A 27,827-nucleotide genomic window follows, 5' to 3' on the forward strand; every position below is an offset into this window, starting at 1 on the left:
AGGTTAGTATTCGGGGCTAGGGCAGCAACCTATCCAGCGACATTTACATTTTATTTGCAAAATAGCTGCCCGGATCTATGCCGATTGTGGCGGCGCTGGACACCATCCGCTCATCCTCTCTGTCTCCCCGTGGCCAGCATGCCAGATTCCTGACCGCTGAAACCAAATGTGGCCCGTGCCATTAGGAACACGGCCCATCGGAGGCGGAGCATCGTGGGTGGGCCGGCTAAGCACACACCAATGGGGTTGCGACTGTGCGTGGTGTGCGTCCAGATGATGCTGATTTGGAGGGGGCGGAGCATTATGATCCGGCTTCAAACCGGCGCCTGCCCAGATTCTGGCATCAGGATCCATTCTCCGCCCAATCATCATTCCCGATTTCGGCATTGGGTGACGGAAAACCCCGCCCCTTCTGTTGACAGGCAGGTGGTAAGAGGAAATGTTGTTTGAACTGACTCCTTCCTGTCTGTATCAACAACTGATTTTATAATAATCTTTATTGTCACAAGTAGGCTTACATTAACACTGTAATTAAGTTACTGTGAAAAGCTCCTGGTCGCCACATTCCGGCGCCTGTTCGGGTACACTGAGGGAGAATTCAGAACATAGAACATAGACCATTACAGCGCAGTACAGGCCCTTCGGCCCTCGATGTTGCGCCAACCTGTGAAACTACTCTAAAGCCCATCTACACTATTCCCTTCTTGTCCATATGTCTATCCAATGACCATTTAAATGTCCTTAGTGTTGGCGAGTCCACTACTGATGCAGTTAGGGCCTTCCATGCCCTTACTACTCTCTGAGTAAAGAACCTACCTCTGACATCTGTCTTATATCTATCTCCCCTCAACTTAAAGCTATGTCCCCTCATGCTAGACATCACCATCCGAGGAAGAAGGCTCTCACTGTCCACCCTATCCAATCCTCTGATCATCTTGTATGCCTCAATTAAGTCACCTCGTAACCTTCTTCTCTCTAACGAAAACAGCCTCAAGTCCCTCAGCTTTTCCTGATAAGATCTTCCCTCCATACCAGGCAACATTTTGGTAAATCTCCTCTGCACCCTTTCCAATGCTTCCACATCCTTCCTATAATGCGGTGAGCAGAATTGCACGCAATACTCCAAATGCGGCCGCACCAGAGTTTTGTACAGCTGCAACATGACCTCATGGCTCCGAAACTCAATCCCTCTACCAATAAAAGCTAACACAGTACGCCTTCTTAACAACCCTCTCAGCCTGGGTGGCAACTTTCAGGGATCTATGTACATGGACACCGAGATCTCTCTGCTCATCCACACTACCCAGAATCTTACCATTAGCCCAGTACTCTGTCTTCCTGTTATTCCTTCCAAAATGAATCACCTCACACTTTTCTGCCTTAAACTCCATTTGCCACCTCTCAGCCCAGCGCTGCAGCTTATCTATGTCCCTCTGTAACTTATAACATCCTTCCACACTGTCCACAACTCCACCGACTTTAGTGTCATCTGCAAATTTACTCACCCATCCTTCTACCTGCTCCTCCAGGTCATTTATAAAAATGACAAACAGCAGTGGCCCCAAAACAGATCCTTGTGGTTCACCACTAGTAACTGTACTCCAATCTGAACATTTCCCATCAACCACCACTCTTTGTCTTCTTCCAGCTAGCCAATTTCTGATCCAAACTGCTAAATCACCCTGAATCCCATGCCTCCGTATTTTCTGCAGTAGCCTACCATGGGGAACCTTATCAAACGCTTTACTGAAATCCATATACACCACATCAACTGCTTTACCCTCATCCACCTGTTTGGTCACCTTTTCAAAGAACTCAATAAGGTTTGTGAGGCACGACCTACCCTTCACAAAACCGTGTTGACTATCTCAAATCAAATTATTCCTTTCCAGATGATTATACATCCTATCTCTTAATAGCCTTTCCAAGATTTTGCCCAAAACAGAGGTAAGGCTCACTGGTCTATAGTTACCTAAGTTGCCTCTACTCCCCTTCTTGAACAAGGGGACAACATTTGCTATCCTCCTGTCTTCTGGCACTATTCCTGTAGACAAAGATGACTTAAAGATCAAAGCCAAAGGCTCAGCAATCTCCTCCCAGCTTCCCAGAGAATCCTAGGATAAATCCTATGTGGCCCAGGGGACCTTTCTATTTTCACACTTTCGAGAATTGCTAACATCTCCTCCTTATGAACCTCAAGCCCTTCTAGTCTAGTGGCCTGAATCTCAGTATTCTCCTCGACAACATTGTCTTTTTCCTGTGTGAATACTGACATAAAATATTCATTTAGCACCTCGCCTATCTCCTCGGACTCCAAGCACAACTTCCCACTACTGTCCTTGACTGGCCCTACTCTTACCCTAGTCATTTGTTTATTCCTGACATATCTATAGAAAGCTTGAGGGTTATCCTTGATCCTACCTGCCAAAGACTTCTCATGTCCCCTCCTGGCTCTTCTTAGCTCTCTCTTTAGGTCCTTCCTAGCTAACTTGTAACTCTTGAGCGCCCTAACTGAACCTTCGTGTCTCATCTTTACATAAGCCTCCTTCTTCCTCTTGACAAGTGTTTCGACTGCTTTAGTAAACCATGGTTCCCTTGCTCGACCACTTCCTCCCTGCCTGACAGGTATATAATTATCAAGGACACGCAGTAGCTGTTCCTTGAACAAGCTCCACATTTCCATTGTGCACATCCCCTGCAGTTTTCCTCTCCATCCGATGCATCCTACGTCTTGCCTCATCGCATCATAATTGCCTTTCCCCCAGATATGACTCTTGCCCTGCGGTATATACCTATCCCTTTCCATCACTAAAGTAAACATAATCGAATTGTGGTCACTATCACCAAAGTGCTCACCTACCTCCAAATCTAACACCTGTCCTGGTTCATTACCCAGTACCAATTCCAATATGGCCTCGCCTCTCGTTGGCCTATCTACATACTGTGTCAGGAAACCCTCCTGCACACATTGGACAAAAAACGAACGCTTCTAAAGTACTCGAACTAGAGCATTTCCAATCAATATTTGGAAAGTTAAAGTCCCCCCTAACAACTACCCTGTTGCTATCGTTCCTATCCAGAATCATCTTTGCAATCCTTTCCTCTACATCTCTGGAACTTTTCGGAGGCCTATAGAAAACCCCTAACAGGGTGACCTCTCCTTCCCTGTTTTTAACCTCAGCCCATACTACCTAAGTAGACGGAGTCCTCATCAAATGTCCTTTCTGCTATCGTAATACTTGATTAACAATGCCACCCCTCCCCCTCTTTTACCACCTTCCCTGCGCTTACTGAAATATCTAAACCCCGGCACCTGCAACAACCATTCCTGTCCCTGCTCTATCCATGTCTCCGAAATGGCCACAACATCGAACTCCCAGGTACCAACCCATGCCGCAAATTCACCCACCTTATTCCGGATGCTCCTGGCATTGAAGAAGACACACTTTAAACCACCTTCCTGCCTGCCGGTACACTCCTGCAACTTTGAAACCATACTCATGACCACACTACTCTCAACCTCCTGTATACTGGGGCTACAATTCAGGTTCCCAAGCCCCTTATGAACTAGTTTAAATCCTCCCGAAGAGCATTAGCAAATTAACTATGGAGTCTCCAATGACTAATGCTCTACTCCTCTCCCCCCTTCCCTTCTCAGCAAAAGGGACAGACTCTTTGCCAGAGACCTGTACCCCATGGCTTAACCCTGGTAAGTCGTCCCCCCCAACAGTATCCAAAGCGGTATACTTGTTACTAAGGGGAACGACCACAGGGGATCCCTGTACTGACTGCTTCCTCCCAGCCCCTCTCACCGTCACCCATCTCTCTTTATTCTTCGGAGTAACTACATCCCTGAAGCTTCTATCTATGACCACCTCTGCCTCCCGAATGATCCGAAGTTCATCCAGCTCCAGCTCCAGTTCTCTAACACGGTTTATGAGGAGCTGGAGATGGGTGCAGTTCCCACAGATGAAATCAGCAGGCACACTGATGGCGCCCCTCACCTCAAACATTCTGCAGGAGGAACATTGCACTACCTTCCCTGCCATCCCCTCTAGATAAAAAAGAAAAAGAAAGAAAGAGCTTACCTGTTATTCACTCCCCTTCTCAGCAAGCACTCACTCAGCAACCTCTGCGCCCCCCACGATAACACCTGAGGGGAAATAAAAGTAAACTACTTACCAGTCACCAGCCAATCCCTTACCTGCAGGCTGTGACGTCACGGTTCAACTTCTTTCTACTTCTACCTGCCCTCGAACCTTCCTCTTGATCTTTACAGCGGTTGGTTTTTTTTGGTTAGAGGAGGGGGTAGGGAGGGAAACACTGAAGAAGTGTTTCCGGTTTAAGGGTCCAAATTACCAAACAGCACGTCTTTCGGGACGAGACCGGAGCACCCGGAGGAAACCCATGCAGACACGGGGAGAACGTGCAGACTCCACACAGTGACCTAAGCTGGGAATCGAACCTGGGACCCTGGAGCTATGAAGCAACATTGCCACCCACTGTGCTACCGTGCTGCCCTTTGTGTTACCGTGTTGACCTTAGTTGAGTACCTTTGGAGTGTAGTCAGTATTGTAATGCAAGACTCATGGCAACCAATTTGTGTTCAGCAAGGAAAGAGAAAATGCTGGAAAATGTGTACATGTGTACATGTGTACATGTGTACATTGTGTACATTGTGTACAGCAAGCACCCACAAACAGTGGTGTGATAATGATCAGATAATCTGTTATTGTGGTGTTGATTGAGAGATCAATATTACATCGAACACCAATAATAACTCACCTGCTCGTCTTTCTAACGGAGCAGTGGAATCTTTTGTGTGCACGAGCAGGGAGATAGGGATTCAGTTTAATGTCTCACCTGAAGGACAGCACTTTCAACAGTACAGTGCTTCCTGATACCGGGGTGTGAGCCTAGATTATTGTGCTCAAATTCTGGAATGGGATTTAAACCCACAACCTTGTGACTCAGAGACAAGAAATCTGCCAAATGCACCACACATGGTACAGCCAGCAATTATTAATATCCTGCTCACACACTACAGATTAGGAAAACAGAAGAGCAGAAAAAAAACTCAAATAGCCAGAGAAGAGAAAATTATAATACGATGATATTAATTAAGAGGCAAGGAAAATATCAACTCTGCATCACAATCTGCTACTGCAGCTGCTATATTGGCTGGGATTTGTTGGGCCGATGGGGATCTCGCTCACCGGTTGAAGAACCTGCAGGGAAACCTTGTCATCAGGGGAGCCCGATGGAATAAAGTTTCCCTCAGGCACTTAGGTAGCCACCATCAGGCCTTCCTCAGTTGAGGTCCTCAGCGGTGTAAGTCCCCTGCGCTGACAGCTGCTAGCTAATTAGAAGCTGGCAGCTCCACATGGTGCCAGCACCAGTGTGAAAGTTGGCTGCTGGCAGCAATGCATTCACCCAAGGCCCAGGATCACAGAGAGACCCCAACACCATTCATTCAGTGAAAGGATGAGGCTCACGGAGGGGAAGGTCATTGGAGGAAAGGGCATGAGGGTTGCTTTCAGCACCCATCCCCTGTCCATTGCTCGATCCCTCGATCAGGCACAGAATACATGATAGTGAAGGACACCTCCTCTCCAGGGAGACTGCTGGCAAATGAAACAGGTTTTGCTGGGTGGCATTCTGAGGGTGCAGGGGAATCATGCGGCCTCCATTTAATCCCTGAGCAACCATTACAGTGTGGTGAGCTCAGGGATAATTGGTGTCAAATGGCTCATTAATAAGCCTAATTCACATCCCACCGCCGGCAGCTGGGAAAATAGAGGGGGTGGTGGAGGTGTGAGGGAGCCTCTCCCGCAACAATGGGCCCACCCACCATGGTTCCTGCCATGACAGGCTGCGTGAAACCCAAATATATATTAAATGGCAGCATTTCACCTTTGGATCAGAAGGTTGTGGGTTTGATTTCCAATCTAAATCGAGACTGACACTCCAGTGCAGTACTGAGGGAGAGCTGCATTGTAGGAGGTGTCTTTCTTTGTTGTTGAATGGTTAAACTGAGATCCTGACTGCCCTCTCAGTTGAACAAGTAAAATACCATATTATCTTAAAACGAGCAGGGTTGTTCTCTTTGGTATCCTCAACCAACTTTCCTGAAACAGATTATTTGGTTATTTCTATGAGAATTTGTGAGAATTTGCTGGGCATAAATTGTCTGCCATGTTTAGGCCTCTGTAACTAATGTACAATTTGCTAAACCTTAGACTGCTGAAGAAAATTTCTGTCATGAAGTTAATTTTACATTTGTTAGAAGCAACAGGATAACATCACAGTTTTGACTGTTGGACCTTGTTTATAAGCCACCATCAACTCTGCTCAGAAGGGGTGCCTGTCATCATCCGGGTAAATTGTATGGACAGGTTTTAGGGAGGACCTCCCGAGAGAGAAATGAGGAGACTGAAGGGAAGGCCGCAACTTTGTTTGTGGAGCCCAGAGAATCACTTGTGTTCCTTCTGGCCCTACAACAGAAAGGGAGCGACTTACCTGACCACCAGCTCTTCCATCACATTATTTGTCAAACTGCTTCAACCTGAATCAAAAACCACCAAAGCCAACAGTGATTAAATTGGGGATAACACAGAGGGAAATGGAGCCCTCGTGTTATAATTGATCATGGAATTTTTACAAAGCATAGAGAGTTAACCTTTTCCCCAAAGCTTGCAAAATGTCTTTGCAATTCACAATGAGTAATCAAGCAAAATACCACAATAGCAATCACATCTTCATAATCCACATTTGCAACAGTATCCTAGCGGTATCAGCTTGGCTTCCTTGATAGCACTCTTGACTTTGAGTCAGAATGTTTGGTGTTCGATCCCCTCTCCAATTCTTGAGTTTATAATCGAAGCAAATAATTCACTGTTTTATAGATAGAGCACTGACTTCCGGTGATGGTGATGTGCTGAGCAGATGCATATCATGTGGGTCTCCTCCAGAAAATAACCAAATAGGCACTTTTAGTCGAAATTATCCTCAAAATTCGGTTGTACCTCACCCACAATTAAGAAAGGGGAAGGTGAGAATCACTATGCCAGCAAACGGGAGCTCGAAAGGCTGAAGAAAGGCAGAAGCAGAGGGAAAGGCCATGAGCAGCGGGTGGGCGAGTTGGTGGACCCACGAGGCGAGGGGTCTCTGGCCACCCTGGAGGAAGGGAGACCGACGCCCCGAACAACGGCAGCCCCACCTGGAGATGGATGGAAGATGTTCCTGACGAAGGAACTGACGGCGATGAGGGAGGCAATAGAAGTGGAAATCCAGGTGGCGGTCAAGGTGGCAGTGACAGAGCTGTTGGTAGCCATGCAGACGGCGATTGATGGAATGGGGAAGAAGGTGAAGGTGGTGGGGAAGACGATACTCAAGCTGGAAAAGACATTGACAGACCAGAGCAACAGGATTGTCACTCTGGAGACCGAGATCAAAAGGTTGGTGGCAACCCAGGGGAAAGTCGAGGACAAGGAGAATGGGTCCCGACGCCAGAATATCCAGATTGTGGGCCTGCCAGAAAGTATCGAGGGAGGGACTGGATGGGCTATGTGGCCAGGTTGCTGGGCAACCTCGTTGGGGGGGGGGACAGATTCCCCAATCCGTCAGAGATCGACAGGATGCAGATCGCTCCGATCGAAGCCCAAAGCGGGGGAACCAGCAAGGGGATAGTTGCGAAACTGCATCATTACCAGGATCGTGAGAGGATCCTGCAGTGGACAAGACAGGTAAAGGCAAGCAGCTGGGAAGGAGATAGAATCCATGTCTACCAGGCCATTGGGGTAGGCTTGGCAAAGCACAGGGCCGAGTTCATCCAGGCGAAATCGGCCTAGTACAGGAACGGACGAGATTTGGAATGCTGTTCCCAGCCAAGCTCTGGGTCATGTTCCAAAATAAGTATTTCAACACCCCGGAAGAGGTGGACTGGTTTGTTCGGACAGGCGTCCTGGTCAAGGGGCAGACAAGGCAGTGCTAAGGATAAAGCAGAGGAGGAAAAAGAGGAGAAAAGATAACTATGATGGATGCACACTATGTTTGTGTGGGACTGTACTGCCTTGCTTTGATCAGAAAGGTCAGACCACAGGGTCCCATAACATGAATAGTATATCTGTCCCACCCAGCCCTTCCTTACTAACAGTCGGTCTTTCACTCTCATGTGCATCTCTTGGAGGAAGACTATGCTGGCTTTCGAACTTCTCAAATTCGCGAAGAATCTGGATCTTTTCACCGGGCCGTAACATTTGACATGGTCCTCCAGGTGGAGCCCAGTGGTTCTGTAACTCTGCAACGTCTGCCGACCTCCCCATGGATGACCAATCTGTTCTCGGCCAACCCGGTCACCTCGAGGTGAGGGCTCTCAAGTTCGGCATTCCACCGCCAGTATGGGCCCTCTCCCACCGATTATGGGAGAGCTTTTCCTGAGGAGACACAGAGAGGGCATTTATGGCCCACACGTGTGGTTCATAGTTGGGGAGGGGTGTGAAAGGAGGGTTGGGGATGGAGGGAGGATTGAAGGGGTGGGTGGAGCAAGGGATGAAGGAGGAAGGGGGATGGAGGGAGGGTTCGGGGTCGGATTTGTGTCTACTCACTCATGCTGCCCAGTGTAGGTCCTTGACCTTCTTCCGGCACTGGAGGCCAGTCACACTGCCCGAGCTCACTGTTGTCGCCATCTCGTCCCAGGCAGCACTGGCTGCCTTGTGGCTCACCCTCAGGGAACCCCAGGGGAACAGGACATCTCTCCTGGCCTCCACCGAGTCCAGGAGCCTCCCCACATCAGCATCCCTGAATCTTGGGGCCGGTCTCCTCGGCGCCATTGTTGCGAGCTGCTGGGGTTGCCGAGCAAGTGCAGCTTAAGTGCTGCTCGACTTTGTTAGCAGGGGGCTGGCAAGCGTGGTCCCGGCGAATCAGCTGGTGAGCCGTCACTTGGAGCGAGAAGCCTGTGAGGCCTCGTTAAGTGGACCAATTAACATAAGAACATAAAAACTAGGAGCAGGAGGAGGCCATCTGGCCCTTCGAGCCTGCTCCGCCATTCAATGAGATCATGGCTGATCTTTTGTGGACTCAGCTCCACTTTCCCTCCCAAACCCCATAACCCTTTTGTGGTAGTATGCATTAGGGGTCATGTGGGACTGTGAAGCCGTGATGTCATTGGCTGACAGATCCCGGGTCCTGGTTGGCTGTTGACCTCTAGCTCCGCCCTGAAGGCGGAGTATAAGAACCAGGAATTCTCCCCTGCAGGCCAGTCTGTTACTGAACTGCGGGGAACAAGTCACGCTTAATAAAGCCTCATCGACTTCATCTCTATTCGTCTCTCGTGAGTCTTTGTGCGATACACCTTTATTCCTTTATTCTTCAAATAGCTATCTATCTTTATCTTGTAAACTCAGTCCTAAATCTATTCCCCCTTATTTTGAGGTTATGCCCCCTATTACTGCTTTCACCCGCCAGTGGAAACAACCTCGCCGCATCTATCCTATCTATGCCCTTCATAATTTTAAATGTTTCTATAAGATCCCCCCGCATCCTTCTAAATTCCACAGTCCCAGTATACTCAACCTCTCCTCATAATCCAACCCCCTCAGCTCTGGAATTAACCTGGTGAATCTCCTCGGCATACCCTCCAGCGCCAGTACATTCTTTCTCAGGTAACGAGACCAAAACTGACCAATACTCCAGATGTGGCCTCACTAACACCTTATACAGTTGCAGCATAACCTCCCTAGTCTTAAACTCCATCCCTCTAGCAATGAAGGACAAAATTCCATTTGCCTTCTTAATCACCTGTTGCACCTGCAAACCAACGTTTTGCGACTCATGCACTAGGACACCCAGGTCCCTCTGCACAGCAGCAGGTTTTAATATTTTATCATTTAAATAATAATCCCTTTTGCTGTTATTCCTACCAAAATGGATAACCTCACATTTTTCAACATTGTATTCCATCTGCCAGACCCTAGCCCATTCACTTAAACTATCCAAATCCCTCTGCAGACTTCCAGTATCCTCTGCACTTTTTGCTTTACCACTCATCTTCGTGTCGTCTGCAAACTTGGACACATTGCACTTGGTCCCCAACTCCAAATCATCTATGTAAATTGTGAACAATTGTGACCCCAACACTGATCCCTGAGGGACACCACTAGCTACTGATTGCCAACAGAGAAACACCCATTAATCCCCCACCCTTTGCTTTCTATTAATTCACCAATCCTCTATCCATGCTACTACTTTACCCTTAACACCATGCATCATTATCTTATGCAGCAACCTTTTGTGTGGCACCTTGTCAAAAGCTTTCTGGAAATCCAGATATACCACATCCATTGGCTCCCCATTGTCTACCGCACTGGTAATGTACTCAAAACATTCCACTAAATTAGTTAGGCACGACCTGCCCTTTATGAACCCATGCTGCGTCTGTCCAATGGGACAATTTCCATCCAGATGCCTCGCAATTTCTTCCTTGATGATAGATTCCAGCATCTTCCCTGCTACCAAAGTTAAGCTAACTGGCCTATAATTACCTGCTTACTGCCTACCTCCTTTTTTGAATAGAAGTGTCATGTTTGCTAATTTCCAATCCGCCGGGACCACCCCAGAGTCTAGTCAATTTTGGTAAATTATCACGAGTGCATTTGCAATTTCCCTTGTCATCTCTTTTAGTTCTCTGGGATACATTTCAACAGGGCCAGGAGACTTGTCTACCTTTAGCCCCATGAGCTTGCCCATCACTACCTCCTTAGTGATAACAATCGTCTCAAGGTCCTCACCTGTCATAGCCTCATTTCCATCAGTCACTGGCATGTTATTTGTGTCTTCCACTGTGAAGACCGACCCAACAAACCTGTTCAGTTCCTCAGCCATTTCCTCATCTCCCATTATTAAATCTCCCTTCGCATCCTCTAAAGGATCAATATTTACTTCAGCCACTCTTTTTTGTTTTATATATTTGTAGAAACTTTTCTATCAGTTTTTATATTCTGAGCAAGTTGACTCTCATAATCTATCTTACTCTTCTTTATAGCTTTTTTAGTAACTATCTGTTGCCCCCTAAAGATTTCCCAATCCTCTAGTCTCCCACTAATCTTTACCACTTTGTATGTTTTTTCCTTCAATTTGATACTCTATCTTATTTCCTTAGATATCCACAGTCAATTTTCCCTCTTTCTACTGTCCTTCCTTTTTGTTGGTATAAACCTTCGCTGAGCACTGTGAAAAATTGTTTGGAAGGTTCTCCACTGTTCCTCAACTGTTTAACCATAAAGTCTTTGCTTCTCTCATCCCATTGTAATCTACTTTGTTTAAGCACAAAACACTAGTGTTTGATTTTACCTTCTCACCCTCCATCTGTATTTTAATTTCCACCATATGTTAATCACTCCTTCGAGAGGATCCCTAACTATAAAATCATTAATCAATCCTGTCTCATTACGCAGGACCAGATCTAGGATCGCTTGTTCCCTCGTAGATTCCATTACATACTGTTCTAGGAAACTATCGTGGATACATTTTATAAACCCCTCCTCAAGGCTGCCTTGACCAACTTGGTTAAACCAATCGACATGTAGATTAAAATCCCCCATGATAACTACTGCACAATTTCTACATGCATCAGTTATTTCTTTGTTTATTGCCTGCCCCACCGTAATGTTATTATTTGGTGGCCTATAGACTACTCTATAAGTTTTTAAAGAAGTCCATCGGGGTCCCAGCGCCTTCCCCGCCTGCATAGAGTTGATACTCTCCATGACCTCTCCCAGTCCTATTGGTGCTTCCAGCTCCTTCCACCTAACGTCCCCCACAACTTGCATGTCCAGTCCATTGAGGAACAGTTTCATCCCCACCTCCCCGTCGGCGGGCTCAGAGGTGTACAGTCCTTGGTAGAAGGCTTCAAATGCTTGGTTAACCTTTTTTAGCTCGGCTGCCAGACCGATGAAAGACTCCACAGCAAGCTCGCGGACAGACTCCACGATAGAAACAACGCAATACTCCACAGAGTAGTCCTTGCATGAACAAGAAGTGGCACGAGTGACACAAGGCTCCACAGAGAGAGCTCGTTGACAGACTCCATGATAGAAGCAACGCAAGACTCCAGAGCGCAGTCCTTGCGTGAACAAGAAGTTATGACAGCCTCCACAGCAAGACCAATGCACGATTCCACACAGGGAACGCTGCAAGACTCCACACAGGGAGTGACACAAGCCTCCACAGCGAGCTCATGGACAGACTCCACGATGGAAGGAACGCAAGACTCCAGAGCGCAGTCCTTGCATGAACAAGACCATGAAGGTCTAGCAGCCTTATCTGAGCAACCAGCAACAGATGATGCAAGTCTGCCACGCTCAAGTGAACAACAGAAAGACTATGACAGTCTGCCATGCTCAAGTGGACAGCAAGCAGACTATGACAGTCTACCACGCTCCAGTGAACAGCAGGAAGACTATGACAGTCTACCACGCTCCAGTGAACAGCAGGAAGACTATGACATTCTGCCACGCTCACGTGTACAGCAAGCAGACTATGGCAGTCTACCACGCTCCAGTGAAGAAGAAGAAGACTATGACAGTCTACCACGCGCACGTGAACAACAAAGCGACTATGACAGTCCACCCAGATTATTTGAGCCACCAGAAGAAGACTCTGACAGTCTACCCAGCTCAAGTGAACGACAAGAAGACACTGAGGCTCGACCCACTGTATGTGCGACAAGTGACGACGGCATCCCACTTCCCATACCAGATGTCCAACGTGACAGACCTCAGCTAGAATGTACAGAGGCACTCGACAATCACAGTGAGACTACTGGTGACTCAGGTGACACCACGTTACTTCAAATCTCACTCGCTCGAGCCTCTCCGCAAGCAAATGCATTCCTGAATGTTTTGACGCCGGACAGGGAGCATCACGAAACTTCAGAAGATTCAAGTGAACCTAAAATGACTCCGGACGTGGAGCATCAAGAGACCTCAGAAGATGCAAGTGAACCTGACCAGACTCCAGACGGGGAGCACCAACAAGCCAAAACTGACTCAGGTTAAACAGACCAGACTCCAGAGGGGTAGCATCGACAAGCCAAAACTGACTCAGGTTAAACAGACCAGACTCCAGACGGGGAGCATCGACAAGCCAAAGCTGATTCCAGTAAGCCGGACATGACTCCAGACAGGGAGCGCCGCAAACTCAGTGACGGCACGCTAAAGGAGACAGCAGATGCCACAAAGGACACTGACACGAGTACCTGTGTGAAGGACTCGTATTATCCACAGAGTGTGGTCCTTGAGCGCAGCAAACACGGCAACAAAACCAACCACAACAACAACATCAAAGACAATAGCAAGAAGCAAACCAAAGGCAACAATGTCGACAACAAGCACGACAAAAACAACACCAATGGACCTATGACTGGTACGACATGGTACAACTCTGCAAATGAGGGGCACTGTTACTGCTCAGCTCAGTACAATGACATGCCATGGCAGGACGATGCATCTTACCAATTCACGTTTGCTGCACTACCGACAGGCAACCTGGCTTTCAGGACAGATGCCATCAAGAATTACCACCACAAGCATTGAAAGAAAAAAGAGTCCAAATCAGACAACAAAATGATTTGACCACTTCTTGGTTCCTTCAGCACAGGGACACTGATGGCGTTTACAATGCAATGCTACCATCAACTCACCAACCAAACAAGAAAGCCACTCGACCATAATAATTAATGAACTTTCGACTCATGCATATGATTTGGACTTATTGTTTAATGATCACTGTTATCATAACTTGTACAGAGTATCACTCATCTACCTAGTTTGTTCAATTTTCTTTAACACTGTACAGAAAATATGTAACACGAAAAAAGGGGGATATGGTGATATACATCACTGGATGTACACAAAGGGTTAATGTACATACACTACACCTAGCTAGACACTAGAGGGAACACCAGAGACATGACACACATACAGTCAACCAATAGGTCAGTAAGATAGGCCACGGCCAATGGGCATTCAAGATACACACAGAGGTGACACCACCACAGGAGGGCATTACACCAACCCATATAAAAGGACACATCACACATGCTCAGTCTCTTTCCAGTGGAGACACTCAGTGAGCACAGACACAGGGTTGATTGAAACACATCACTCCCACCACGTGGATTGTAGCAGACTGGTTAGTCAGTCTGAGTAGCTATAGAAGGATTAACAGTAGCGTTGAATCCAAGTAGGAGATTTGTTAATAGTTTAATAAATGTGTTAAAGCTATCTCCAAGTCTGAACCTTCCTTTGTCAGAGTGCACATCAAGGAAGCAGCTTATGCTATGGCAAGAGTATAACAAAACAGGTTCCTCTTCCTGTTTGGATCCATACCGATCTTCATCCCCAAGGCATTTATCCAAGGAATAGATAAAATGATTATGGAATCATGGAAATTATGGAATTTGTGTGGGAGCGAGGGAAGAATCCAAGAAGCCCCAAAACTACACTACAGAGGAGAAGAAACATGGGCTCCTGTCCCTTCCGAACCTGCAATACTACCACTGGGCAGCCACAGCCAAGAGGATGAGGGGATGGCTAAGGGAACCGAGCAAGGATTGGGTGAAAATGAAGGAGTCCTGTAGAGGAGTGACCCTCCGAGCCCTCGCCACAGCAGCGCTCCCAACCCCCTACGGCAAAGTACACATCCAGCCCAGTGGTGGTAGCTACGTTAAAAACCTGGAATTAGATGAGGCAGCACTCCGGCTTAACTGAGGTGTCCACCATGGCGTCCAACTGCGATAACCACAAATTCCCACCAACCATGCTGGACCCCACTATTAAGAAGTGGAGACAGGACAGGGGGATGCCAGCAATTAGGGACTTCTACATGGGGAACAGACTTTGATTTAATTTGATTTATTATTGTCACAAGTATACAGTGAAAAGTATTGTTTCTTGCATGCTGTACAAACAATGCATACCGTACATAGGGAAGGAATGAGAGATGCAGAATATAATGTTAGTTATAGCAAGGTGTAGAGAAAAGGTCAACTTAATACGAGGTAGGTCGATTCAAAAGTCTGATGGCAGTAGGGAAGAAACTGTTCTTGAGTCGTTGGTACGTGACCTCAAAATTTGGTATCTTTTTCCTGACGGGAGAATGTGGAAGAGAGTATGGCTGGGGTGCGTGGGGTCTTTAATTATGCTGACTGCCTTTCTGAGGCAGCGGGAATTATAGATAGAGTCAATGGATGGGAGGCTGGTTTGCGTGATGGACTGGGCTACATTCACAAATTTTTGTAGTTTCCTGCGGTCTTGGGCAGAGCAGGATCCATACCAAGCTGTGATACAACCAGAAAGAATGCTTTCAATGGTGCATCTGTAGAAGTTGGTGAGGGTCAGAGCTGACATGCCAAATTTCCTTAGTCTTCTGAGAAAGTAGAGTCGTTGGTGGGCTTTCTTAACTATAGTGTTGGCATGGGGGGACCAGGACAGGTTGTTGGTGATCTGGACACCTAAAAACTTGAAGCTCTCGACCCTTTCTACTTCGTTCCCATTGATGTAGGCAGGGGCATTTTCTCCACTACGCTTCCTGAAGTCGATGACAATCTCCTTCATTTTGTTGACATTGAGGGAGAGATTATTGTCATCGCACCAGTTCACCAGATTCTCTATATCATTCCTGTACTCTGTCTCGTCATTGTTTGAAATCTGACCCACTACGGTGGTGTCATCAGCAAATTTGAAAATCGAGTTGGAGGGGAATTTGGCCACACAGTCATAGGTGGATAAGGAGTATAGTAGGGGGCTGAGGACACAGCCTTGTGGGGCACCAGTGTTGAGGATGATCGTGGAGGAGGTGTTGTTGCCTACCTTTACTGATTGTGGCCTGTGGGTTAGAAAGTTCAGGATCCAGTCGCAGAGGAAAGAGCCAAGGCCAAGGCCACGGAGTTTGGAGATGAGTTTTGTAGGAATGATGGTGTTGAAGGCTGAGCTGTAGTCGATAAATAGGAGTCTGACATAGGTGTCTTTGTTATCTTGGTGTTCCAGGGTAGAGTGCAGGGCTATGTAAATGGCATCTGCTGTGGACCTGTTGCAGCGGTATGCAAACTGTAGTGGAGCAAGGCAATCCGGGAGGCTGGAGTTGATTTGTGCCATGACTAACCTTTCGAAGCACTTCATGATGATGGATGTCAGAGCCACTGGACGATAGTCATTAAGTCACGCTGCTTGACTTTTGTTTGGCACAGGATGATGGTCGTCTTCTTGAAGCAGATAGGACCTCAGATTGTTGTAAAGAGAGGTTGAAGATGTCTGCGAATACCCTCGCCAGCTGATCCGCGCTCGTCCGGGTACCCCATCCGGACCAGTGGCTTTCCATGGGTTGACCTTCGAGAAGGCTGCTCTGACGTCTGCAGTGGTGATCTCAGATAGAAGTTCATCCGCGGCTTCTGGGGTGGAGGGCTCGCTCTCGCTGACCTCTTGCTCAAAGCGGGCATAGAATGCGTTGAGCTCATCAGGGAGGGGTGCATTGGAGCCAGTGATTTTACATGCCTTCATCTTGTAGCCCGTTATGTCTTGGCAGACCTTGCCATAGTCGGCAGGGGTCCGTACGGCTAGCCTGGGACTCGAGCTTGGTCCGGTACCGTCTTTTCGCATCTTTGATGGATCATATCTGGCTTTCTTGTAGAGGTCAGGGTCGCCTGACTTGAACACCTCAGGCCTAGACTTCAGCAAGCAGTGGATATCCCTGTTCATCCAGGGTTTCCGGTTGGGATACACGCGAATTTGCTTCTTTGGCACACAGTCTTCTGCACACTTATTAATGAAGTCAGTTACTGTAGTGGCGGACTCGTTCAGGCTGGTCGCAGAGTTATTAAATACTGACCAGTCCACTGACTCTAAGCAGTCCCGTAGGAGATCATCCGATTCCTCAGACCAATAATGCACAACTTTCTTTGACGGATTCTCCCGCTTCAGTTTTTGCTTATAAGCCGGGAACAGGAGACTAGCCTTGTGGTCAGGTTTGCCAAAGGGCAATAGAGCGGTAGACATGTTTGATATTTGTGTAGCAGTGGTCCAGGATGTTTGGACCTCTGGTGGAACAGGTGACGTGTTGGTGGTAACTTGGTAGTACGCTCTTGAGCTTGGCCTGATTGAAGTCCCCAGCTACAATGAACAAGGCCTCAGAATGATTTGTTCCAAGGCTATTTGTGGTGGTGAATATTTTGTCCAGTGCAATTTTCACGTTCGCATGGGGTGGGATGTAAACTGCTGTCAGGATAACGGAGCTGAACCCCCGCGGAAGATAGTAGGGGCGGCATTTTAGCGTCAGGTATTCTAGGTCCGCGGAGCAGAAATTCACCAGTGTTGCTACATCTAGGCACCAGGAGATGTTGATTAGGAGGCAGACCCCACCTCCCCTTGCCTTGCCAGAGGCTGCCGTACCGTCCATTTGGTGGATTGAGAAGCTCTCTGGTTGTAGGGCACAGTCCGGTGAAGCAGGAGTGAGCCATATCTCCGTGAAACAGAGCACACAGCAGTCCCTTAGTTTTCTTTGAAAAGTGAGCCTGGCAACCACTGGTAACACATTGCATGTATTACGGTACTGCCACTGTATTACAGATACCACAGTAAATCCCAGCCTGCTGCTCCTCCCAGCAGGCGACGTATAGAAGTGTAAGCTCTCCTGCGCTGCTCCCATTGTGGTTCCAGCTGCAGGAGGCACAACATCTTGTGCAATAAAGCCTCGATTGTTTCACCATTCCATTCGTGGTAATTGGTGGTACATCAATTTATTGCTCAAGATTTTAAAAGATGAACATCTTAATCAAGCCTGATCGCCTGGAGCTGAGCCCTCACGCAGCCAACGCCGCGTCCGCCTTCGAGCACTGGCTAGCCTGCTTTGAAGGCTACCTCAGAGCAGCCACTGAAGAACTCTCGGACCCCCAGAAGCTCCAAGTCCTCTACTCCCGGGTGAGCCCTCAAGTTTTTCCCCTCATCCGGGATGTGCCCACCTATACAGAAGCGATGACGCTACTAAAGGGACATTATGTTAAGTCAGTGAATCAAGTGTACATCAGGCACCTCCTGGCCACGAGACGGTAACACCCGGGGGAGACTCTGGACGATTTCTTGCGGGCTCTACAGATTATCGGTAGGAACTGTGACTGCCAGATAGTTTCGGCAGTCCAACTACAAAACAGAGACGCTTATGTCACGGGCATTAAGTCTACGTACGTTCGCCAGCGACTACTGGAAGGGGGTATGCTCGATCTTGCAGGGACTGTGCAGCTTGCTAATTCCCTAGAAGTGGCCTCCCGTAATCTGGAGGTCGACACCTCCAACCGCGCGGCACCCTCGTGGGCATCGTGGGCCCCACCAGCTGCCGACTCGAGTACACCGCAAGCCTGCGCCGTGCGGCAGCCAGCCAACTCCGGAGGGCCCAAATGTTACTTTTGTGGCCAGAGCAAACATCCCAGGCAGCGCTGCCCGGCGCGGAGTGCAACCTGCAATGGGTGCGGGAAGAAGGGCCACTTCGTTTCCGTTTGCCAGGCCCGGTCAGTCGCCGCTGTTTCCAGGCCCGGCATTGCTACACCCCCCACGTGCGATCCAGGGGCGCCGCCATCTCCTTCACCACAGGTCACTTGCGGCCCGTGGGCGCCGCCATCTTTGATGCCGCCCGCCATGTGCGCCCCGTGGGCGCCACCATCTTCGGTGCCATTTTGGACGGCACCTCAGGACTCCTGCCCGTCTGGCCGTTCGCTGCCCGCTGATACCTCCGCCACCGCTGATCAGCCCGGGACCTCCCACCATCTTCCGCAGCTCACTTCCATCACCCTTGATCAGTCTCGGCCCCGCAACCTCGCGACCGCTATGGCGACGGTAAAGATCAACGGGTAAGAAACGACCTGCCTCTTTGACTCCGGGAGCACAGAGAGTTTCATCCACCCTGCTACGGTAAGGCGCTGCTCCCTCCCGGTACTCCCCGTCACCCAGAAAATCTCCCTGGCCTCCGGATCCCATTCCATGCAAATCCGGGGGTACTGTGTCGCGACCCTCACTGTTCGGGACGTAGAGTACAGCAACTTCAGGCTCTACGTCCTCCCCCATCTCTGCACTGCCCTGTTACTAGGTCTCGATTTTCATGCCACCTCCAAAGCCTTACTTTGAAATTCGGCGGACCCCTCCCCCCCCTCACCGTCTGCGGCCTCACGACCCTTAAAGTCAGTCCACCTTCACTTTTTGCAAACTGTAAGCCCGTCGCCACTAAGAGTAGATGGTACAGTGCCCAGGACAGGACGTTCAACAGGTTGGAGGGCCAACGGCTTCTGCGGGAGGGGATCATTGAGGCCAGCAACAGCCCCTGGAGAGCTCAAGTGGCGTTAGTGAAGACTGGGGAGAAGAGAGGATGGTCATTGACTACGGTCAGACCATCAACCGGTACACGCAGCTCGACGCGTACCCCCTCCCAGGCATATCTGACATGGTCAATCAGATTGCGCAGTATCGAGTCTTCTCCGCAGTAGACTTGAAGTCCACCTACCACCAGCTTCCCATCCACCCGGAGGACCGCCAATACACTGCATTCGAAGCAGATGTCCGCCTCTATCATTTCCTTACAGTTCCCTTCGGCATTACCAATCCTTGGTCTTCCAGCGAGAGATGGACCGAATGGTTGACCAGTACGGGCTGCAGGCCACCTTCCCGTATCTAGATAATGTCACCACCTGCCGCCATGACCAGCAGGACCATGACGCAAACCTCCAAAAATTCCTTCATACCGCCAAACTCCTTAACCTCACCTACAATAAGGAGAAATGCATGTTCCGCACCAACCGCTTAGCCATCCTTGGCTACGTTGTGGAAAATGGAGTCCGAGGGCCCGACCCCGACCGCATGCGCCCCCTCCCTGAACTCCCTCTCCCCCACTGCCCCAAGGCCCTGAAACGGTGCCTGGGGTTTTTCTCATATTATGCCCAGTGGGTCCCTAATTATGCGGACAAAGCCCGCCCGCTCATCAAGTCCACAGTTTTTCCTCTGACAGCTCAGGCCCGCCAGGCCTTCAACCACATCAAGGCCGACATCGCCAAGGCCACGATGCATGTAGTCAACGAGACCCTCCCCTTTCAGGTGGAGAGCGATGCATCAGACGTAGCTCTGGTCGCCACCCTCAACCAGGCGGGCAGACCCGTGGCTTTCTTTTCCCGCACCCTCCGTGCCTCCGAAACTCGGCACTCCTCTGTCGAAAAGGAGGCCCAAGCCATTGTGGAAGCTGTGCGACATTGGCGGCATTACCTGGCCGGCAGGAGATTCACTCTCCTCACTGACCAACAGTCGGTTGCCTTCATGTTTAACAATACGCAGCGGGGCAAGATCAAAAACGACAAGATCTTGAGGTGGAGGATCGAGCTCTCCACCTATAACTACGAGATCTTGTGTCGCCCGGTGAAGCTCAATGTGCCCTCAGATGCCCTGTCCCGTGGTACATGTGCCAGCGCACAAGTGGACCGACTCCGGACTCTCCACAATGACCTCTGCCACCCGGGGGTCACCCGGTTCTTCCATTTTGTCAAGGCCCGCAACCTGCCCTACTCCATTGAGGAGGTCAGGACCGTGACCAGGGACTGCCAAGCCTGCGCAGAGTGCAAGCTGCACTTCTACCGGCCAGATAGAGCGCACCTGGTGAAGGCCTCCTGCCCCTTTGAGCACCTCAGCATGGACTTCAAAGGGCCCCTCCCCTCCACCGACCGCAACGTGTACTTCCTCAACGTAATTGATGAGTACTTCCCTTTCGCCATCACATGCCCCAACATGACTTCTGCCACGGTCATCAAGGCCCTGCACAGCATCTTCACCCTGTTCGGTTTCCCCACCTACATCCACAGCGATCGGGGATCCTCCTTCATGAGTGATGAGCTGCGTCAGTTCCTGCTCAGTAAGGGCATCGCCTCGAGCAGGATGACCAGCTACAACCCCCAGGGAAACGGGCAGGTGGAGAGGGAGAAAGGGACAGCCTGGAAGGCCGTCCTGCTGGCCCTTCGGTCTAGAAATCTCCCGGTCTCCCGCTGGCAGTAGGTCCTCCCCGACACGCTCCACTCCATCCGGTCGCTCCTGTGCACCGCTACTAATGAGACCCCTCACAAACATGTGTTTGCCTTCCCTAGGAAGTCAACTTCCGGGGTCTCGCTCCCAACCTGGCTGTCAGTTCCTGGACCCGTCCTCCTCCGGAAGCATGTGCGGAGCCATAAATCGGATCCCTTGGTTGAAAAAGTCCACCTCCTCCATGCAAACCCGCAGTACGCCTCCGTGGCACACCCTGACGGGCGACAGGACATGTCTCCCTCCGGGACCTAGCTCCTGCTGGGTCCCCAGCCACAACCCCCGACCTGATACCGCTCCCCCCCTCCCAGTTGCCTCGTTCACCCCTGCGCCACCCACCCTCCCACCAGCGAACCTCACCGCAGCCACCACCCCAGCAGTATCCGTCCCCTCACTGGATCCACTACGGGGTGACGATGGAGAGGACAACACGCTCCCGGAGTCACAGGTGACCACATCGGCGCCCACATCACCACCAGGACTGAGGCGATCGCAGCGGAGGGTCAGAGCCCCCGACAGACTCAATCTGTAATGTTTTCTTCACCCCGCCGGACTGTTTTTAACCAGGGGGTGAATGTGGTAAACACCACTGGTAACACATTGCATGTATTACGGTACTGCCACTGTATTACAGGTACCACAGTAAATCCCAGCCTGCTGGCTCCCCCCAGCAGGCAACGTATAAAAGTGTATGCTCTCCTGCACTGCTCACATTGTGGTTCCAGCTGCAGGAAATTCACCATCTTGTGCAATAAAGCCTCGATTGTTTCACCATTCTCGTCTCGTGGTAATTGATGGTACATCATTCGTCGAGCTTGTTTTCTAGAGATTGGACATTAGCTAAGAGTAAGCTAGGCAGAGGGGCTTTGGGGCCACGTTGTTTCATTCTCACCTGCAGGCCTGCACGTTTTCCACGCTTCCTGGAGTGACGGCTTCTTTCCGAGCCTGGGAGACGGCGAGAGTATTCAATGTTCAGGGAATAGTTGTGTCCAATGAGGTTATTCACTCTGGTTAGTGTGTGGATGGAGGATTTGTTGTCTTGCTTGCGGTTCCTGCATCAATAGGTGGGTCTGCGCGGTCGAGTGTTCCGGGTCGCTGTCGGGCTGCAGTTTGTCTTCACCGGTCGGTGGATGTCCAGACCACGCTCCGGCGTGGATGGCGTGAAGGCCGGTAAGTGGATGATATCTCTGGGATCGCGGTTGCGGATGAGGCGATGGCCGGGTCCGTGTATTGGGGTCCGCAGGATCCTTTCCAGATCGCAGTCTTCCTTCAGAGGACGGAGGATCTCTAGACCTGCAAGGAAATTTAAAAGAGCAGTATTAGTGATTGTTGGGCTGTGGGAGTTGATTTTTAGGAGTGTGGGGCGACTGTAGAGTGGGGGGGAGTGGAACGAGTGCTTGGGGCCTGCAGGGGATCGCAGCTCTCCGGGTCAGTGGGGTTGGGAGCTGGTGGGGGAGGGCTGCAGCTGCCGCGATGCTCGTCTGGTCGTTGGAGAGCAGCAGAGTGGAGGTCCCGGCTTCTGTGGTGTTTTCCAGGTCTCTGGGAGCTTGTAGAGTGAAGGCCCTGGCTTCTAGGGCATTTTCCTGGTCTCTGGCAGCCGCTGTAGGGGAATTCCCAGGCCTGGGACTGCAGCTCCGGCAGCTGCTCACACTTGGTCAGCTGGTCCGGGTCGATTTCTGGTCGTAAGTTTCAGGTGGCTCCAGTGTCCTAAAGATGCTAAATCTGTAAGAAATTGAATTAGAACATTGTTAGAGAGTTTAAAAGAGTTAGAATGAAGTTTTAGAAGCATAGAACGAGAGTAAAAGATAGAATTAGAGGGTATGCTGGGCACAGCTTGCAAGAAGTCACCTCGCTCCGGCACCATCTTTGGTGAATGGCCCCCACTCTTTGTAGAAGCTGTCATCCGACCCTCGGATGGTGTACATGATCTTCTCCAGGTGGACAAATTCCGACAGGCCTGCCAGCCAGTGCACAGCTGTGGGTGGTGCTGCTGATCGCCAGCCGAGCAGGCGCTCCGGCGCTGACCTGCAACCCTAGATGAGCTAACAGAGAAACTGGAGCTGCCGAACGGACAGGGGGCTGGATTCTCCCAAAATGGGACTATGTCCCCATGTCGGCGTAAAAACGCTGGAGTTTTACTCCAGAGATGAATGTAAAAAGGTACAGCTAATTCAATGCCCTGCAGGGGGCCAGCAGGGACCCGGAGTAATTCACGCTGCTTTCGCTGCGGATATGGGCCCCCCGCACTTCCAGTTTGGAGTCCGCGCAAGCGAATGGCGGCAGCCTCCAGCGGCCGTACCGAACTCCATGGCGGTCTCGGACCATGGAGCCAGATGCAAAAATTAGACCCCCCCCCCCCGATCGGCTGCGCGCTCGAGTGTCTAACCGTGCGGATCTAACTCCCGGCCGCCTATAAGGCCCCCCTTCAGGCATCCGATCCCCTGTACCCCCACCAGGGAGGCCGCGGACTGAGTCAGCAGCCGCCACACCAGCATCCCGACCGACAAGAGGTGGTTAGTTCCACGCCATCGGCAACTCGGCCGGTCGGGAGCAGAGGATCGCTGGGCGGGTCTCTGTCAATGGGCCCCCAGCCGCGCGGCGTACCCCGCGATCACGCCGATTCTCGGGTCCCGGAGAATTGCCGAACCGGCGACGGGCAAGATTTTGGCATGAAAGTGGATTCTCTGCCCCCACGCTGAACGCGATTTCGGCGCGGGGCTGCGGAGAATCCAGCTCAGGAGCTCTGGCATTTACAAATCAAAAACTTTCTCCGCAAGAAGACGACGAGGTACCTTCGGGCCCCGAGAGAGACAATGCTGGAGGCGGACGGTATGGAAAAGGGGAACTGTGGGGACATTTAAGGACAATGACACCACTAGACGAAGCAAGGCAGAAATGGGTGGACGAACTAGGGACAGAACTAAGGGGTGGACTCTGGAGTGAAGCACTGAGCAGGGCCAACTGCACCTCCTCCTGTGCAAAGTCAAGCCTTGTGCAGTTCAGAGTGGTGCACAGAGAGCACCTAACCAGAACCCGCATGAGCAGGCTCTTTCCAGGAGTAGAGTTCAAGTGTGAACGGTGCCAGGGAGGCCGGCTCAACCACGCCCATATGTTCCGGGCCTGCCCCAGGCTTGTCGGGTTCTGGATGACCTTCTTCAAGGCGATGTCCAAGATTGTGGGAGTGAGGGTGGAGGCGTGCCCAAGAGTGGCAGTCGTTGGGGTATCGGATCAACCAGGAGTTTATTTGGGAAAGAGGGCCGACACCCTTATTTTTGCTTCCCTAATCGCACGCCGGAGAATCCTGCTTGGCTGGCGATCAGCAGCACCACCCACAGCTGTGCACTGGCTGGCAGACCTGTTGGAATTTGTCCCTCTGGAGAAGATCAAATACACAATCCGAGGGTCCGAGGGTCGGAGGGACCCCCCCACCCCCAACAATACGAATAGTAACAAATCCAAATCGAAAGAGGGCCCAAGATGGAGCCTGAGCAGCAAAATGGCCGGGGGAGAGTAGGGGAGGCTGGGGGATGGCTGAAGAAAGGGGAATTTGTAAGTTGTACATACAAACCATCTTTCTCACCTATTGCACAGTATAAAGATGTAAAAATTCAATAAATATTTTTTTAAATAACAAAAAGGACAGGGGGTGTCGGGGAGGGGGGGTTTAAGGGGGTCAGGTCTTGGGAATTATTTCCAATGTTTGGCTTTTGTAAATTGTATCTGGTCTGCACAGACTTTTTTTATTTTGTATTGTATAAAATGAAAAACCTGATTAAAAACATTTTTTAAAAAGATAGAGCACTCCAGTTTCAGAAATGTCGGGTGGGACTTTCCGTTGGAGAGACGAAAGTGTTGATGCCAGGACTGAATGGGGGTTCTGATGGGGGTGCGACTGCCAGACCCATTTAGGAGATGATAATGGGCCAGTACTCATGTCACGTGGAACTTGTACAGTTCCAATGCACGCCAGTGTGTGATTAGCTGGGATCAGGATAGGAACTCAAGAGGCTGACAAGCTGCAGCTGCCTGTAAGCACTCCATTCCCCACACACTCATTCCAGCCAAGAACATGGCACCCTGGAGAGCAGACCCGGGCTTCATGGGTGCAGAGCTTGTGATATTGTTTGATCCTGTGCAGAAGAGGCATGAGACTCTGTTCCCCAGAGTGGGAAGGAGGCTGGCACCGGCTGATGTCAACTGGGCCTGGACAGAGGTGGCAGAGGCCATGAATGCTGTGGGTCCCACTGTGAGGACTGGACAGCAGTGCCAAAAGAAAATGCACAACTTCCTCAGGGCGGCCTGGGTGAGTAATCAGCTCCGTTCCCCTGGCACAGCCCCTGCCTCCCCCCCCCACTCTGTCACACACACCCCAACCCCACAATTAGCACCGCTCCTCCATCTTCATGTGGCTCAGTGTGCTGCCTATGTCCGAGTGTCTCATGCTGTGCATTATCCCACAACTGCCGGGAGCAGAAGACTGGAGTGGGTTCACCATCGTGGAGCAGAGGGCGATGGACTTGGTCGGAGGGGTGGGAATGTGGGCAGCCATATAGGCAGATGTCAGTACAGGACAACCAAGTAAGCCCCCTACACCACGCCTACTCGCCCGCGATCTCACCATGCTCCTTGTCTTGTGTCCCGCAGGGTCACCTCCCGATGAGGCGGGACTGTCTGGGGCCCCTCAGCCGCAACACCCCACAGCACGTGTCCAGGATGATGCAGACTTCTCATCACTGCTGTCACCGACCATCCCAGAGACACTCACCTCGGTTGGGCACTTTAGTGACGAAGTTCCTGGGGCACTATCTGGTGCGCACCGCATACATAACGTAGTGCATCAGGTGGTGGTTGGAACCCCCGAGGGCGAGGACAGTCAGAGGGTGGCCCCACCCCAGGGACTAGCTGCCGTCCAGCCAGGTCTAGTGCTTCTGGAAAGGGCAGTCCCATCAATTTTGGAGATGCAGGCGCAGAGCCAGGGATGACATCATTGCCCAGCGCATGTAATTGGAGCTGTCCAACCGCCTCCAGGAGCAGGAGGCGGTGCCGACAGTGCGTGCCACCCAGACCAGCACGCACGGGTGGTGTCCGTAGTGGAAGCCATGGGTGAGAGGGTCGCAGCCATTGGTCAGGATGGCCTGGGCACAGTGTTCAGACAGTGGCTGGTGCACACCACAGGGCAGCCATGTAACAGGCAGCCATGTACCAGGGCCATGTGGACATTGCTCAGAGTGAAATGGGAGAGATGCTACTTTGCAACTGAAGGAGTGTTAGGTGATGGAATGTAATTTTTCAGCAAAAAGCCTTGATTTACACTGATGAGGAAGTCAAATTCTAACTGTTATTCCATGGTGTTCAGGGAATTTTATCTGTATTTTGTGATTTGAAGTCAGTTTGATTGAAATTGGCCTTGCGCATCGATAGATTTTACTGTTTTATTCCCAGTGATTGTCAGTTTTGCTGCTTTAATTTACACGCAATGCAGCTGACTTCCAGATTTTATTCTCATCAGAAAAAATCTTTCCCTGTCCTTTTTAAATGCTGCCCTATGGTTTGAGCCAACACATTCTAATTTCTGGAAAGGATTCAAAGCCTGCCAGATGGGCACGCGAGCTAACACATGCTTTATTTTTTCCCGGCATTTGTTCAAAACTTTGTTTTTTGTAAATGTTTGAGGAAAAATGAATCCCAAGCCTGTACTCTGCAGTCACTCTATTTTTATTTGAGCCAAAGCTGTAAAATTTGGACTTCCCACAGTCGAACAGTACTGAGCAGACAAAGCAAAACCAGCTTATTATTCGTCATGGTGATCGAGCACCCTTAGTATGTGAAGGTGCATAGGGTTGTGAATTTGCAAAGTTATTTAAATACTCAGAATATATTTGGCAAGGAAAGAAATCCAAACACTACTAAGATCACGGGCGGGATTCTCCCTTCTGGGGACTAAATCCCCATGCCCGCAGGAAACTGGGCGAGAATCACTCCGGACTTTTTCCTAGAACGCAGTGCCCGTATTCGCGCGGCCCCCGCACAACATGGCGGAGCCCTACAGGAGCCCGGCGCAGAAGAACATAGGCCCCCTCCCCTAGAATGAGCGCGCCCGTCGATCGTTAGCCCTCGATCGCAGGCCTGAGGTCCCGCCAGGTGGGACCAAATGTGAACCATGCTGGCAGGACTCGGCAGAACTCGGCGGGCACTCGGCCCGTCGAGCGAGGAGAATCGCCGCGGGGGCCGCTTTCAACAGTCCCCGACCGGCACCACGTCGATTACATGCGCGCGACTGGTGGCAATTCTCCGGTTCTCCGGTGTGAGAGCCTATTTTGAGTAATTCTCCGCCCTCCGCCGAGTGCGATTTCGGCGCGGAGGGTCGGAGAATCCCGCCCCACATGCTATAGAAATTAATGATCAATTACTAATTTTTTAATTAAAGTTTTCCAACATCCTGATTTGTACAGAACCAAAACTCAAAACTTGTACAACAGATTTAGAGATAACACATTTGAATGAGTGTGCCACTGGATATTGGGTATAATGAGAATAGAAATGTGAATAGAACCTTTGCAGCTTTTTTCAGATTTTACCACAACTATCATAGATTTAAGGAATCTTACCGCACAGAAGGCCGCCATTCAACCAGGGAGCCTGTGCTACCTCTTTGAAAGGTCCCACTTCAATGTTCTTTCCTCATATCCAGTAGATTATTCCTATTCAGTCATGTAGCCATTTCTCTTT

Source organism: Scyliorhinus torazame, chromosome 3 (assembly GCF_047496885.1).
Source record: "Scyliorhinus torazame isolate Kashiwa2021f chromosome 3, sScyTor2.1, whole genome shotgun sequence".
Lineage (NCBI taxonomy): Eukaryota > Metazoa > Chordata > Chondrichthyes > Carcharhiniformes > Scyliorhinidae > Scyliorhinus > Scyliorhinus torazame.